Consider the following 16,720-nt stretch of genomic DNA (forward strand, 5'->3'; position numbering starts at 1 on the left):
CTGCGTTTAACTGCGAAACAACGTTCACTAAAGGATGTGGCAAAAGTGCCCACAGGTTGTAATTTATACAGACTATGTACATATTTTGCACAAACGAGTCGTTATCCCCATGTAGAGTGGGCATAACGATCATAATCTTTAATTATCAACAGTAAAAATACAACATCAAAGTGTATAAATGACAACTTTTTTTTAAAGCAAAAGTATACAATAGCGACATCTGCAGATTGTTACAGGATGCAACGTTTCTCTGCCTTCATAGAGTTTAAAAAAGTTATAATCCTGAGATCAGTGATTTTTTATTTTTTAATTTATTTTTGCTTAAAATGTTTATTAGTGATTAACATTTTTATTAATTTTCAAAACAAAGAAAAACAAAACATATATATAATGATACAACATTAACTCCCACTACTTCCCCTCCCCAATCAAGAACCCCACCCGACCCCAAACGAACATTCCAGTGGTCTTACATAAGTACACACATTTACAGAGAATAAAATAATATATATATATATATATACACACACATACACACACACATATATATACATATATATATATATATATATATATATACACACACATATATACAGGTGCATCTCAATAAATTAGAATGTCGTGGAAAAGTTCATTTATTTCAGTAATTCAACTCAAATTGTGAAACTCGTGTATTAAATAAATTCAATGCACACAGACTGAAGTAGTTTAAGTCTTTGGTTCTTTTAATTGTGATGATTTTGGCTCACATTTAACAAAAACCCACCAATTCACTATCTCAACAAATTAGAATATGGTGACATGCCAATCAGCTAATCAACTCAAAACACCTGCAAAGGTTTCCTGAGCCTTCAAAATGGTCTCTCAGTTTGGTTCACTAGGCTACACAATCATGGGGAAGACTGCTGATCTGACAGTTGTCCAGAAGACAATCATTGGCACCCTTCACAAGGAGGGTAAGCCACAAACATTCATTGCCAAAGAAGCTGGCTGTTCACAGAGTGCTGTATCCAAGCATATTAACAGAAAGTTGAGTGGAAGAAAGTGTGGAAGAAAAAGATGCACAACCAACTGAGAGAACCGCAGCCTTATGAGGATTGTCAAGCAAAATCGATTCAAGAATTTGGGTGAACTTCACAAGGAATGGACTGAGGCTGGGGTCAAAGCATCAAGAGCCACCACACACAGACGTGTCAAGGAATTTGGCTACAGTTGTCATATTCCTCTTGTTAAGCCACTCCTGAACCACAGACAATGTCAGAGGCGTCTTACCTGGGCTAAGGAGAAGAAGAACTGGACTGTTGCCCAGTGGTCCAAAGTCCTCTTTTCAGATGAGAGCAAGTTTTGTATTTCATTTGGAAACCAAGGTCCTAGAGTCTGGTGGAAGGGTGGAGAAGCTCATAGCCCAAGTTGCTTGAAGTCCAGTGTTAAGTTTCCACAGTCTGTGATGATTTGGGGTGCAATGTCATCTGCTGGTGTTGGTCCATTGTGTTTTTTGAAAACCAAAGTCACTGCACCCGTTTACCAAGAAATTTTGGAGCACTTCATGCTTCCTTCTGCTGACCAGCTTTTTAAAGATGCTGATTTCATTTTCCAGCAGGATTTGGCACCTGCCCACACTGCCAAAAGCACCAAAAGTTGGTTAAATGACCATGGTGTTGGTGTGCTTGACTGGCCAGCAAACTCACCAGACCTGAACCCCATAGAGAATCTATGGGGTATTGTCAAGAGGAAAATGAGAAACAAGAGACCAAAAAATGCAGATAAGCTGAAGGCCACTGTCAAAGAAACCTGGGCTTCCATACCACCTCAGCAGTGCCACAAACTGATCACCTCCATGCCACGCCGAATTGAGGCAGTAATTAAAGCAAAAGGAGCCCCTACCAAGTATTGAGTACATATACAGTAAATGAGCATACTTTCCAGAAGGCCAACAATTCACTAAAAATGTCTTTTTTATTGGTCTTATGATGTATTCTAATTTGTTGAGATAGTGAATTGGTGGGTTTTTGTTAAATGTGAGCCAAAATCATCACAATTAAAAGAACCAAAGACTTGAACTACTTCAGTCTGTGTGCACTGAATTTATTTAATACACGAGTTTCACAATTTGAGTTGAATTACTGAAATTAACTTTTCCATGACATTCTAATTTATTGAGATGCACCTGTACATATACATACACATATACTTACACACATACATATATATATATATATACACACACATACACCTATAATAAACATACAACTCTAAACTATACCTCTCTCTCCACAGACCCACTGCGAGAGCCCCCCAAAAACATCAAATATCTACCCCATTTCCCAATAAAAGAATCCCATATCCCCAGCTTTCTACATGTTACCTCCTCGAAGGCTGCCACTCTTCCCATCTCCTCGCACCACTCCCGAATTGAGGGTGCTCCCACCGACTTCCAACCCCTTAAAACAATCTGCCTGCCTATCATCGCACTGGTGAGGACCCAATTTTTAATGTATTTATCACCTACGTCGATGACCGCCCCATCACCCAAAACACAGAGTCTGGGGCAAAACGAAATCCGAATGCCCAAGAAGTCACACAGAACACTCTGTACCTTCAACCAAAATTCCTGAATCTCAGCGCACCACCAAAAAACATGGGCCATGTCTCCTTCCTCTGATTGGCATCGCCTGCAGGTGGGTGTGTCTTTAAGACCAAGCCTATACAATTTAGAGGGGGTCCAATAGAACCAATGTAAAATCTTGAATTGTATAAGGCGCACCCTTGCATTTCTCGATGCAGTTTTTATGTTTTTTAAAATCCTAGCCCATTCTCTCTCCTCCAATTCCAGGTTTAAATCTTTCTCCCATAATCTCTTGAGAGTGGTTGAGACTCTGTCCCCCAGACTCTGAATTAATAAGGAGTAATACACTGATGCCTCATGGCCCTTTCCAAAAGCAGAAATCACCTCTCATAGAGGATCTGCTGCTTTAGGGGGGTGTATGCTACTCCCAAAAATAGTACAGAGCAAATGGTGTAACTGAAGATACCTAAAAAACTGAGATCTGGGGATCCCAAAATATTGAACCAGACTTTCAAAGGATCTCATCACACCACTCTCGTAAAGATCACTGAGTGTATTAACCCCCCTCACAATCCACTCAGACCAACAAAAAGGGGACTTATTAATGCATAGTTTGGGGTTTAGCCATAGGCTCGAGGCAACATTTAGATAAATATCTGAATTAAACACTCTGGACACTTTTGTCCATACTGAGTGTAAATGTGAAATAATGGGGTGTGATTTAACTTCTCTATTCAGTTTGATGGAAAGGCTGTGCAATGGCAAAATAGTGGCAAGAAGTTCTTGTTCAATGCAGAACTAGGGAGGGGCTCTTTCAGGTGGAAGCGACCAATGGGCCAAATATCTGAGACCGAATGCATAATAATAAAACAGAATCTTGGGTAGGCCTGGCCCATCTTTGTCAATCAGCCTATGTAATTGATTGAAATGTAGTCTGGGGTGCTTACCACTCCAAATGAAAGACTTCGCTATGCTATCAAATTGCTTGAAATAAGAAAGGGGGACATCTACCGGGAGAGACTGTAGCAAGTAGTTAAATTTTGGAATAAAGTTCATTTTAATAACATTAACCTTCCCAATCATCAATAAATGTAATGAAGCCCACCTGACTACATCGCTCGAAAACCGTTTTATTAAAGGGTCAAAATTAACTCTGACTAAATAAGACAAATTTGTTGGGAATAAAATGCCCAAATACTTAATGCCCTGTTTGGGCCACTGGAAGGCGCCTGGCTGGAAGGCCGTTACTGGACAGTACGCTGTCAAAGCCAAAGCTTCAGATTTAGACCAGTTGACTTTGTATCCTGAGAACTTGGAAAAGGAATTAATAATTCTGTGGAGGCAAGGCATAGATCTAGTGGGGTCAGAGACGAATTATAAAATATCATCTGCATAAAGCAGAAGCTTATGCGCCACACCTCCCGCCACCACCCCTAGAAAATCATCATCTTTTCTTATCGCGGCTGCTAATGGTTCCAGGGCAAGACAGAACAATAATGGGGAAAGAGGGCAACCCTGACGGGTGCCCCTATCCAGAGTAAAATAATCTGAAATTAATCCATTTGTTTGTACCTCTGCTACAGGGTGTCTATAAAGTAACTTGATCCAACCAATAAACGTACTCACAAACCCATACATTTCCAAAATCTTAAAAAGATAATCCCATTCTACCATATCAAACGCCTTTTCGGCATCAAGTGAGATGGCAGCAACCGGAGACTGATCATTCGCCAATGACCACATGATATTGATGAAACGCCTATATTATTATATAATATAGGCGTTTCATATATACAGGTGCATCTCAATAAATTAGAATGTCGTGGAAAAGTTCATTTATTTCAGTAATTCAACTCAAATTGTGAAACTCGTGTATTAAATAAATTCAGTGCGCACAGACTGAAGTAGTTTAAGTCTTTGGTTCTTTTAATTGTGATGATTTTGGCTCACATTTAACAAAAACCCACCAATTCACTATCTCAAAAAATTAGAATATGGTGACATGCCAATCAGCTAATCAACTCAAAACACCTGCAAAGGTTTCCTGAGCCTTCAATATGGTCTCTCAGTTTGGTTCACTAGGCTACACAATCATGGGGAAGACTGCTGATCTGACAGTTGTCCAGAAGACAATCATTGACACCCTTCACAAGGAGGGTAAGCCACAAACATTCATTGCCAAAGAAGCTGGCTGTTCACAGAGTGCTGTATCCAAGCATGTTAGCAGAAAGTTGAGTGGAAGGAAAAAGTGTGGAAGAAAAAGATGCACAACCAACCGAGAGAACCGCAGCCTTATGAGGATTGTCAAGCAAAATCGATTCAAGAATTTGGGTGAACTTCACAAGGAATGGACTGAAGCTGGGGTCAAGGCATCAAGAGCCACCACACACAGACGTGTCAAGGAATTTGGCTACAGTTGTTGTATTCCTCTTATTAAGCCACTCCTGAACCACAGACAACATCAGAGGCGTCTTACCTGGGCTAAGGAGAAGAAGAACTGGACTGTTGCCCAGTGGTCCAAAGTCCTCTTTTCAGATGAGAGCAAGTTTTGTATTTCATTTGGAAACCAAGGTCCTAGAGTCTGAAGGAAGGGTGGAGAAGCTCATAGCCCAAGTTGCTTGAAGTCCAGTGTTAAGTTTCCACAGTCTGTGATGATTTGGGGTGCAATGTCATCTGCTGGTGTTGGTCCATTGTGTTTTTTGAAAACCAAAGTCACTGCACCCGTTTACCAAGAAATTTTGGAGCACTTCATGCTTCCTTCTGCTGACCAGCTTTTTAAAGATGCTGATTTCATTTTCCAGCAGGATTTGGCACCTGCCCACACTGCCAAAAGCACCAAAAGTTGGTTAAATGACCATGGTGTTGGTGTGCTTGACTGGCCAGCAAACTCACCAGACCTGAACCCCATAGAGAATCTATGGGGTATTGTCAAGAGGAAAATGAGAAACAAGACACCAAAAAATGCAGATGAGCTGAAGGCCACTGTCAAAGAAACCTGGGCTTCCATACCACCTCAGCAGTACCACAAACTGATCACCTCCATGCCACGCCGAATTGAGGCAGTAATTAAAGCAAAAGGAGCCCTTACCAAGTATTGAGTACATATACAGTAAATGAACATACTTTCCAGAAGGCCAACAATTCATTAAAAATGTTTTTTTTATTGGTCTTATGATGTATTCTAATTTTTTGAGATAGTGAATTGGTGGGTTTTTGTTAAATGTGAGTCAAAATCATCACAATTAAAAGAACCAAAGACTTAAACTACTTCAGTCTGTGTGCATTGAATTTATTTAATACACAAGTTTCACAATTTGAGTTGAATTACTGAAATAAATGAACTTTTCCACGACATTCTAATTTATTGAGATGCACCTGTATATATTATATAATATTGAGAAGAGCTACGACCCTGAATAAACCCCACCTGATCTATATGTATAAGAGATGTCATAACCTTACTTAATCGGTTAGCCAAAATTTTAGCCAGAATTTTAACATCTAGTTGGATCAGGGAGATTGGACGGTAACTTTTACACTCGCTTGGATCTTTGTCCTTTTTAAGAATCAGACTGATCCGGGCTTGTGTCATGGTTGGCGGAAGCTTTCCATTCTTTAATGATTCAGTATAAACTTCTAACAAAAGTGGAGCCAGTTCTGTAGCATAAGATCTAAAAAATTCAGCGGCAAAACCATCTGGCCCCGGAGCCTTGCCTGTAGGTAAGGATTTAATTACCTCGTCAAGTTCCTCCAAGGTTATCTCAGAATCAAGAGAGTTTTTTTGCTCATTCGTCAGTTTAGGGAGTTCTAATGGTTCCACAAAGTTTCTAATATCTTCATCAGTAGACGAAGATGTGGAACAATAAAGATCAAGATAGAACTCTTTAAAAGCATTATTAATATCAATGGCTGAGGTAAATATTTCACCACCAGCAGATTTCACTGAGGGAATGGTAGAAAAAGACTCTCTCTGCTTTATATATCTAGCCAAAAGCTTGCCTGCTTTGTCCCCTGACTCAAAGTATGACTGTCTTGCCCTGAACAACCAAAACTCCACTTTCTGCAACAAAATAGTATTATATCTGTATTTCAATCGGGTCAGTTCTCTGAGACCATCAGATGACATACGGCGCTTCAGCTCTGCCTCGGCACGTTTAATATTTCCTTCCAACTCCACAAGTTCTCGTGCTTTGGATTTTTTGATAAATGAGGCATACTGTATGATCTGACCCCTAAGAACCGCCTTAAGTGCCTCCCAAGCCATGCCCACAGAGAATACTGAGGACCAGTTGGTCTCCATATAAACATTGATTTCAGTCTTTAACATTTGTTGGAAATCAGGATTTTGCAAAAGGGATACATTAAAGTGCCAACTATATGATTTCCTTTTCTCTGTATGTGGCAATATCTCTAAGTTCACCAGGGCGTGATCTGAGACTAAGATACACTATATTGCCAAAAGTATTCGCTCACCCATCCAAATAATTGAATTCAGGTGTTCCAATCACTTCCATGGCCACAGGTGTATAAAATGAAGCACCTAGACATGCAGACTTCTTCTACAAACATTTGTGAAAGAATGGGCCGCTCTCAGGAGCTCAGTGAATTCCAGCGTGGTACTGTGATAGGATGCCACCTGTGCAACAAGTCCAGTCGTGAAATTTCCTCGCTACTAAATATTCCACAGTCAACTGTCAGTGGTATTATAACAAAGTGGAAGCGATTGGGAATGACAGCAACTCAGCCACGAAGTGGTAGGCCACGTAAAATGACAGAGCGGGGTCAGCGGATGCTGAGGCGCATAGTGCGCAGAGGTCGCCAACTTTCTGCAGAGTCAATCGCTACAGACCTCCAAAGTTCATGTGGCCTTCAGATTAGTGCATAGAGAGCTTCATGGAATGGGTTTCCATGGCCGAGCAGCTGCATCCAAGCCATACATCACCAAGTGCAATGCAAAGCGTCGGATGCAGTGGTGTAAAGCACGCCGCCACTGGACTCTAGAGCAGTGGAGACGCGTTCTCTGGAATGACGAATCACGCTTCTCCATCTGGCAATCTGATGGACGAGTCTGGGTTTGGCGGTTGCCAGGAGAACGGTACTTGTCTGACTGCAATATGCCAACTGTGAAGTTTGGTGGAGGGGGGATTATGGTGTGGGGTTGTTTTTCAGGAGCTGGGCTTGGCCCCTTAGTTCCAGTGAAAGGAACTCTGAATGCTTCAGCATACCAAGAGATTTTGGACAATTCCATGCTCCCAACTTTGTGGGAACAGTTTGGGGATGGCCCCTTCCTGTTCCAACATGACTGCGCACCAGTGCACAAAGCAAGGTCCATAAAGACATGGATGAGCGAGTTTGGTGTGGAAGAACTTGACTGGCCTGCACAGAGTCCTGACCTCAACCCGATAGAGCACCTTTGGGATGAATTAGAGCAAAGACTGCGAGCCAGGCCTTCTCGTCCAACATCAGTATCTGACCTCACAAATGCGCTTCTGGAAGAATGGTCAAAAATTCCCATAAACACACTCCTAAACCTTGTGGAAATCCTTCCCAGAAGAGTTGAAGCTGTTATAGCTGCAAAGGGTGGGCCGACGTCATATTAAACCCTATGGATTAAGAATGGGATGTCACTTAAGTTCATATGCGTCTAAAGGCAGATGAGCGAATACTTTTGGCAATATAGTGTATTTCCAACTGAGCAATCAACAACAGATGAAATGAGGGACTTAGATATAAAAAAAATATATATATTCTAGAGTAAATCTTATGAACTGATGAAAAAAATGTATAATCCCTACCAGATGGGTTCAGAAGTCACCAGATATCTACAAGACCAAGACTTTTACAGATCTTGTGAAGCGTCAATGTTGCTCTCGGGGGTTTACACACTTTTGCTTCACTATGATCAAGGACTGAGTCCATCAAAAGATTAAAGTCTCCTCCCAATATTATATCATGAGGGGTGCCAGCAGCTTGCAACATCCCTTCAAGATCTATAAAAAAAAGCCCTGATCATCAACGCTAGGTGCGTAAATATTAGCCAAAATCAACCTTTGCCCCTGAATTTCTCCTAAAACAACAATGACTCTTCCTAATTTATCTTTAATCTGTTTGAGACATTTGAATTGTAGATGTTTATTAATTAATACAATAACTCCCTTACTCTTACTTGAGCCAGCACTAAAGAAAACATGTCCACCCCATATCTTCCCAAATTTTTCAGCTTCCTGAGGGGAAAGATGCATTTCTTGAAGAAATACTATATCATATTTCTTACACTTAAGAACAGAAATAACCTTCCTTCTTTTTATGGGGTGCCCCAACCCATTTACATTCCATGTGGAGAGAGATAACCCATTCACATTAACATTTGACATATTGATATAATAAAATAAAATAAATAAATAAAATGAGTGTGTCAAAAACAAGATTACACAGACCACATTCCCCATTAGTGAAACAATCAAACCCCGAACTTCCCCCCGAACAAAACAAACAGAAAAAAGAAAAACGTGCGCATTAACCCCACGCACGACAGCGCCAACCGGCGTCAATCCCTCTAAACTCAAAGAGTCCATGTACGCATACGAGAGCCCCCGCAACAACTTTGCCATCGGATTATTCGAGTCCGGTGTTTCTGCTCAAATTTTGTGAGGCACAATTACATAACAGAAAATACTTTGTAAAACAGACCCCAGCCAACAGTCAGAATAACAGAAAAAAACATGTAGATTCATTCACAAAACTGTCTCGAAGGTGTGTTCCTCCTCAAAATAAACTCCAGCTGATATAAAACCGTTCAGTTTCCTCGGACAGACAAACAAATGATCAGTGAGCCGGCTGTTATGAGTGCTGCAGATGAGGTAATCATTCAACTAGGAGGCATAAGCACAAAAAACAAACATATTTAACCACAACTGTCCAGAAGTAGTGTAATTCCACAAAACAAGCTCCAGCCGTTAGGCAGAGCCAGCACGAAAAACAAAACCGGCATCCCGGTTCCTCTGATGATCAGGAGCCAAACTAACTCGGAGGCCGTGCAAAAAACAAACAAACACCATAACTTACTCAGCCGTCAACTTTATAAAACACGTCCTTTATGTGAGCATGTAGATATTTTGTGGTCATCCAAAGCATCCATTCTCGATCTGGCTGGGTACAAAAAATCTTCAGTCAGTGCAAAAGTTTCTTGGAGTTATGCCATAAAACAAACTCCAGCTACTATGCGGAGTCAATGCAAAAAGAAACAAAAATGGCACCCGGCTTCCTCAGATAATAGAGTATCTGAACCGCGAGTCAGTCCACTAATATTAGAAACATCAAACGGCTTACTCACTCCAATGTATTTATAAAGGAGAGTGCCTGTTTTGGACAAGTAAATACTTTGCGACTATTCTTCGTTTCTATTCTCAGTTTGGCCGGAAACATCAATGCAAAGGCGATCTTCTGTTGGTGTAAGAGTTTCTTACATTCCTTGAACCGATCGCGTTTCTCTCTTGTGGAATTCGCAAAGTCCGGGAACAAGAAAATATTATGGTTCTTCCAAGAAAGCTTCCCTTTACTCCTCGCCTGGCGCAACACGAGATCTTTATTGGATGATCTCAGAAATCTGCCCAGAATCATTCGGGGCCTGTCTCCCTCAGCAGATCTGTGAGCTCGCTCAATTTCCAGCTTGTGGCCTGTTTTGTCGAGCAGACTCGGGAAAAGCTCGTCCAGGAATTTCACCATATCTCTGCCCTCTTCATGCTCAGGAATTCCAACAATTCGTATGTTATTCCTTCGGCTCATATTTTCGAAATATTCCGGTTTTTCCGAAATTAATTCCAAATCTGTTTTGGACGCAGGCGAATTAGCGGATAATTCCCTTTCCGATGACTCAAGATAATCGATTCGTTTTTCAACTTCTGTCACTCTTGTAAACAAGTCAGAGAATTTTGTTTCCATCGCCGTAATCGATCGACGTATTACAGCGAGATCCTCCAAGTCAGCAAGAACCTTCGTCAACATCACCGACATGTTGGACAACTGACACTGAATATCTTCTCCCGACGTGCCATCCAAATCGAGTCCCTGGCTCGCAGTCCCATCAGAGGCCTCAGCTTGAACACGTAAGTGTCTTTTAATGTCTCCAGAGTCTGAGAATTTTGACTTCTTTGCCATATTTACCTCAAAGAGCAAATATGTAACTGGATGTATCGAATCTCACCAGATCACAACATGAAAATAATAAAAAAACTAGCAAAGTTCGCAGAGCTCGTGTCTCACAAGTCTGTCTCTCGCATGGCGTCACGTGAACTCCCGAGATCAGTGATTGTTAATAAAAACGACTAGCTTTGTGTTGATGTTGTAATTAGACAATACCTCTTTAGAATAAATCCAGAAGAACCAAATATAAAAATGTAGTATAGTATATATACACACAAGTTCATATGCAGTATGTAGTATATACATTATCCCATGCATTTGCATTCATTTCTGGAATATGTACTGTAACGACTTGATATAGGGAGGGAAAGGAGGACACAGGGAATTGGGTTCTTCAACTCAAAGGTACAAATTTTTAATAAACAACTCAAAGGGCTTTTCAGCAGTACACACTTTAGCTACACACAACACAGTCTCTTTCAGACAGGTAGCTCTCTCTCTCTCATCTCTGACGTGGTCCCTTTATATCGCTCTCCCCAATGCTTACTGCAATTAGAAACAGGTGATAGACATTATAAGGCTCAGGTGTGTGCACGATTTCTCTCCAGACGAACACTCGACCACATCCCCGCCACCACATATCCCCACCACCCGATTCAGGCTGGGGAGACATCCGGTCTGTCTACCACTACCCCCCCCCCCCCCCATTTCTGTAAAGGAAGTCTGTGACAGTCATCTGCGCTACCAGTCTGTGGACCACCTCGAACCTAAATGGCTGAAGAGCCAGATACCAACGGGTGATCCGCGCGTTGGTATCTTTCATGCAGTGGAGCCATTGGAGTGGGGCGTGATCCGAGCAGAGGGTGAAGGCCCGCCCCAACAGGTAGTACCAGAGAGTGAGGACCGCCCACTTGATGGCGAGACACTCCATTTCTATAGTGCTATACTTAGTCTCCCTCAGCGAGAGCTTGCGTCTAATGTACAGCACCGGGTGCTCCTCCCCCTCCACCACCTGTGAGAGTACGGCCCCCAGCCCCCTGTCTGAAGCATCCGTCTGCAACATAAAAGGGAGAGAGAAATCAGGAGAATTTAAAAGCAGCCCCCCGCAAAGCACGGCTTTAACCTGCGTAAACGCCTGTTGACACTGCTCCGTCCACTGGACTGAGTCTGGAGCTCCCTTTTTAGTGAGATCAGTCAGCGGGCTGGTGACATCTGAATAATTAGGCACGAATCTCCTATAATAGCCAGCCCCAGGAACTGTCTCACCCCCTTTTTGGTCTTGAGCCTCGGGCAGGTTGCAATTGCCGCCGTCTTGTCAATTGGTGTCAAGGGGATCTGCCAATAACCCTTTCTCAAATCCAGTGTCTAATAAAATCAAGCAGAGCCCAACCAATCGAGCAACTCAGCAATGCGAGGCATTGGGTATGCATCAAATTTAGACACCGTGTTGACTTTTCTATAATCCACACAGAACCGTACAGACCCGTCGCTCTTAGGATCTAGAACAACCAGGCTGGACCAATTGCTGTGGGATTCCTCTATTACCCCCATATCAAGCATTGCATCCAATTATTCCCGGACAATTTTCTTTTTGTGCTCGGGCAATCGGTAGGGATGTCTACGTACCACCACCCCCGGCTCGGTCTTGATGTGGTGCTGGATGAGGTTTGTACGACCCGGTAAAGGGGAAAACACGTCTGCAAACTCCTGTTGCAACTTGGCAACCTCTGTGAGTTGATACGGTGAGAGGTGGTCTTCGCAAGTGACCGGGGTGATATGATTGTGTTTTGTATTCACCTCCAGCCCAAGCTCCGCCCTCTCTGGAACTACCGTAGCCAACATCACAGGGACCGCCTCCCTCCATAATTTCAGGAGGTCCATGCCAATACTCTCGAAGGGGCGGTAGGGGCGCAATGGCGTTTTTGGGGTGGCCGGCGGGTTCACCAGCTGACATTCACGGCAAGCCGCACACCACCATTGCCGCCAATGCCCGGCCAATAAAAACGGGCTATTAGACAGTTCAGTGTTTTCTTTCCCCTAGATGACCCGCCATGGGATTATAATGAGCCGCCTGGAACATCATTTCCCGACGGCATCGTGGTATTAAGAGCTGGGTTGTATCTTCCTTTGTTTGAGCATCCTGCATCACTCTACACAACCACTCATTTATAACTGCGAAATAGGGATATGAAAGTGCGACATTCGGACGGAGTTGTTGACCATCTCTCACTCTCACTTGGTAGAAGGCGTGCTTGAGGGTTTCGTCTCACGACTGCTCCAAAGGGAAATCCCCTTCGGGAAATCCCCGGAGGATGGGAGGGGCTGCAGCCTCTCCCCCCCTCACATCATTCTGACTTGGAGCTGATGAAGACGGCCCCGGCTCCGCCTCCCCTGCCAGAGCATCGCACATTTCACATCTCATCGCTTTTTTGCAGGACCCATCTGCGCATATTCCTTTGACACATTTCTGAATTCAGGCCAATTAGTCCCCAAAATCAGCGGATGAGTGAGGCGTGAACTAACTGCGGCCTTCACTCTATGATTTGTTCCCTGAAATTTAATCACAAGGGTCACCACGGGGTAATTGTGAATATCCCCATGCACACACTTCACCCTCACCCTTTTGGTTGTGCCCAAAGCCTCACGTTGAACCAAGCATTGGTGGATAGTGGTTTGATTACAACCCGTGTCCACCAATGCTTGTTGAGTACCCCCCTTGACTCTTTCTGGTATCCAGTATGCTCCAGCCCGATCGGGGCAGCCTGCGGAGTGTCGGGGATCCGGACCACCATCCCCAGCTCCATCACAGGGCATTGATCCCGGAAGCGTCCCGGATCTCCACAACTCCAGCAGACCGACCCAGGTGGCACGCCCGCACCTGCGTTGGCGGACACTTCCACCTGAGGGGGAGAGCGGCGGGCACTGTCGATGCTGTGGGCGGTGCAAACCCCCACGCGCAGGGTACTGGCTTCGGTGGCAGGACTCCTCACCTCCATGGGGCAGGAACGGGCTCTGGGGAGAGAGCAGAATGAGAGGGAAGAGGGGAGGGGAAGAGAACGGGGAAAACATGGGGGAGGGGAGAGAGAGTAGGAGGGCTCTTCCGCCCTCGGGTATGCCGCCATATGGTCCTCCGCCAATTGGACAGCTTCCTCCAGCGGAGTTGTTGACCATCGATCACTCTCACTTGGTCGAAGGTGTGCTTGAGGGTTTCGTCTCGTGACTGCTCCAAAGGGAAATCCCCTTCGAGAAATTCCCGGAGGTTGGGAGGGGCTGCAGCCTCTCCCCCCTCACATCATCCTGATGTGGAGCTGACGAAGACGGCCCCAGCTCCGCCTCCCCTGCCAGGGACCACCGTCGCTGGACCACCATCCCCAGTTCCATCACAGGGCATTGATCCCGGATGTGTCCCGGAAGTGTCCCAGATCCCCACAACTCCAGCAAACCGGCCCAGGCGCCAATTGGACAGCTTCCTCCAGCGACGCCAGGTGGTGGCACTGGACCCACTCCACCATTCCTTTTGGAAGTCGATGGATTAGCTGCTCCAGCACCACCTGGTCAATCACTCCCTCGATGTCGCGATCCCCCACCAGCAGCCATCTCCGGCAGGCGTCTCGGAGCTGTTGGGCAAAGGCGAACGGGCGGCTGGTCCTCTCCAACTTCATGCCACGGAAGAGCTGGCAATTCTGTTCTGGACTCTGGGCAACCCGCTGCAGGATGGACTTCTTCAGGTCCTTATAAGCCAGGAGACTAGCCGCCGGCAGTTGTTGAGCTGCGAGCTGGGCTTCCCCGGACAGCAACGGGATGATTGGCCATTGGCCGCGTGGCCAGCCCCAGATCTTGCCGGTACACTCAAAGAGGTCTATAAATGCCTTGGGATCATCTGCTGCCCCAATCTTCTGAAGCATAGGCGGGAGCATGGGGGATGTGGTGTCCAGGGTCATGGCTGGGTCTTTCTCCTGGCTGAGGAGGCTCTGGATCGCATGCCAGTCCTCTGCTTGAGCTCGTAGAATCTCGAAGAAACGACGATCCTGGTCTTGTCTCAGACCAAGGAGGGATTGTTGGTGGGATTGTCGTAGGCCGGCGAGGGACTTGAGGATTTCTGCCAATGACGGGGACTCCATGTGGGGTACTTCCTCCAACTCTATTGTATTCCCGGGTTGCGGCACCAGTGTAAGCGAAGACACTCAGAATGAGGGAAGGAGGACACTGGGATAGGGTGCTTCACGTCTCAGGTGAGCTTTTAATCACAAACTCTGGATTAACACAGTCACAAATGGCACCATAACTTCTTCAGCTTCACAAACTCTTTAGCATCACAGGTCCTAGTCACAGCCTCTTAATCATCACACAGTCTTTATCACGATTCTTTAATGTCACAACTCAGTAGCTTCACCATGAGACTCTCATGCCAAACTCTCTCTCCCTCTCTGCTGGTGGTATGGCTGCTTATATGCTGCTCTCCCCATGCTCACTGTAATTAGAGACAGATGTTAGACATAATCTAGCTCAGGTGCAAGCGCCCTTACCGCTTTCTCTCTCTCCGGACGGACACTTGACCACGCCCCCGCTGCCATATACTTTGATTTGAATAGTGCCTAGCAATACTTTGACCTTAATTATTACTGTAATAATGTGGTGGTGTATGTGGTGTTTTTACTATTGTGGTGCATCTGTGTTTTTTAAATGATGCTCTGCGAGAGGTCTTCCACAGACCTGCAGGGCCAGTCAAGGGACTGATGAAGGTCTAGCAGCACCATGATGTCAGTATATATATATATATATAGGTTTAATAAAATGTGGCTGTTTAAAAATATTGTACTTTCATATTATTATTAGTTGCTGTACTTGTTGTAAAACAGTTAACAGAAGGGAGTAAGTAATCCAAAACTATATTAGTTTATGGTAACATGCCCTTTTTATGTAGACTACTGGTATGGTCACAGAAGACATTTTTGCACACATTGCTCACAGTTTTGAAGTTTGTGCTCAGATACATTTTTATGTGCTCAGTGCTGTAAAAAATTAGAGGGAACATTGATAGTAACCATGTTGTGGTTACCATGATTTTACTGCAAAATACCATGGTGAGACTATAGTGTAGTAAAACAAATTGTTAAGTTTTGGAAGGGAAGGTTAGGGTTAGGCTTAGGGGTTGGTGTAGGGTGTAAATAAACACAATAAACATGCTGCAGTGATGCCCCTAGACTTTATGCTAGTATTAAATAGAAGAGCAAATACTATTTGCACACCTAAATAAATACTAACATAAAGTTTATGGGCATCACTGCAGCATGTTTATTGTGTTTATTTAGAGTCCCACAGAGGTTGTGCAAATAGCATCTAACACTATTTGCACTTAATGTAAACACAATCTATCGCTATTGCTGCCTTAAAGATGTGTTTAATTAATTGAAATACAGTGCTCTGCCATTACATGCTTACTACTCTAGTAAAAATGCAATTGCAGAGCCCTGTAATTGAATTTTATACTAGAAAGAATGTAATTGTAGAGCTCTTTAATTGCAATACTTTCTGGTAAAAATGCAAATAGAGAACTCTGTAATTGAATTTCTTACTAGTAGAAAATATATTATCGATAATTAAAATATTACTAGTAAAAATGCAAGGAGCATTAAAAGCTAAATCAGCTTGCCATAATAATGTCTCTATATTCCTGCATGACCAATCTGATTAAACACAGTAAACATTTTAAAGTGATTTTAAAGCTGAAGTGTGTAATTTCTGCGCCACTAGCACCACCAAACAGAACCGCAAAAAATAAACATTGTTTTCAAACATCTTTCCAAAAACGCCCCGTCTGCTGTTGAAGGAACAAACAGATAGACCCGCCAAAAATGGGAGTCATTGTTGTTGTGTTAGGCTGGATGGGTCGCTCAAAACAAACAGAGCCATTTTCATAGAGCCACAGAGACACAGTGTTTAAAGCTTTTGAGAAAATTAACCTGTCATTTTCTTAAAGTTGTTTTTGCATATTAAGCGGTGATAAGAGAA

Source organism: Myxocyprinus asiaticus, chromosome 5, assembly GCF_019703515.2.
Source record: "Myxocyprinus asiaticus isolate MX2 ecotype Aquarium Trade chromosome 5, UBuf_Myxa_2, whole genome shotgun sequence".
Taxonomy (NCBI): Eukaryota; Metazoa; Chordata; class Actinopteri; order Cypriniformes; family Catostomidae; genus Myxocyprinus; species Myxocyprinus asiaticus.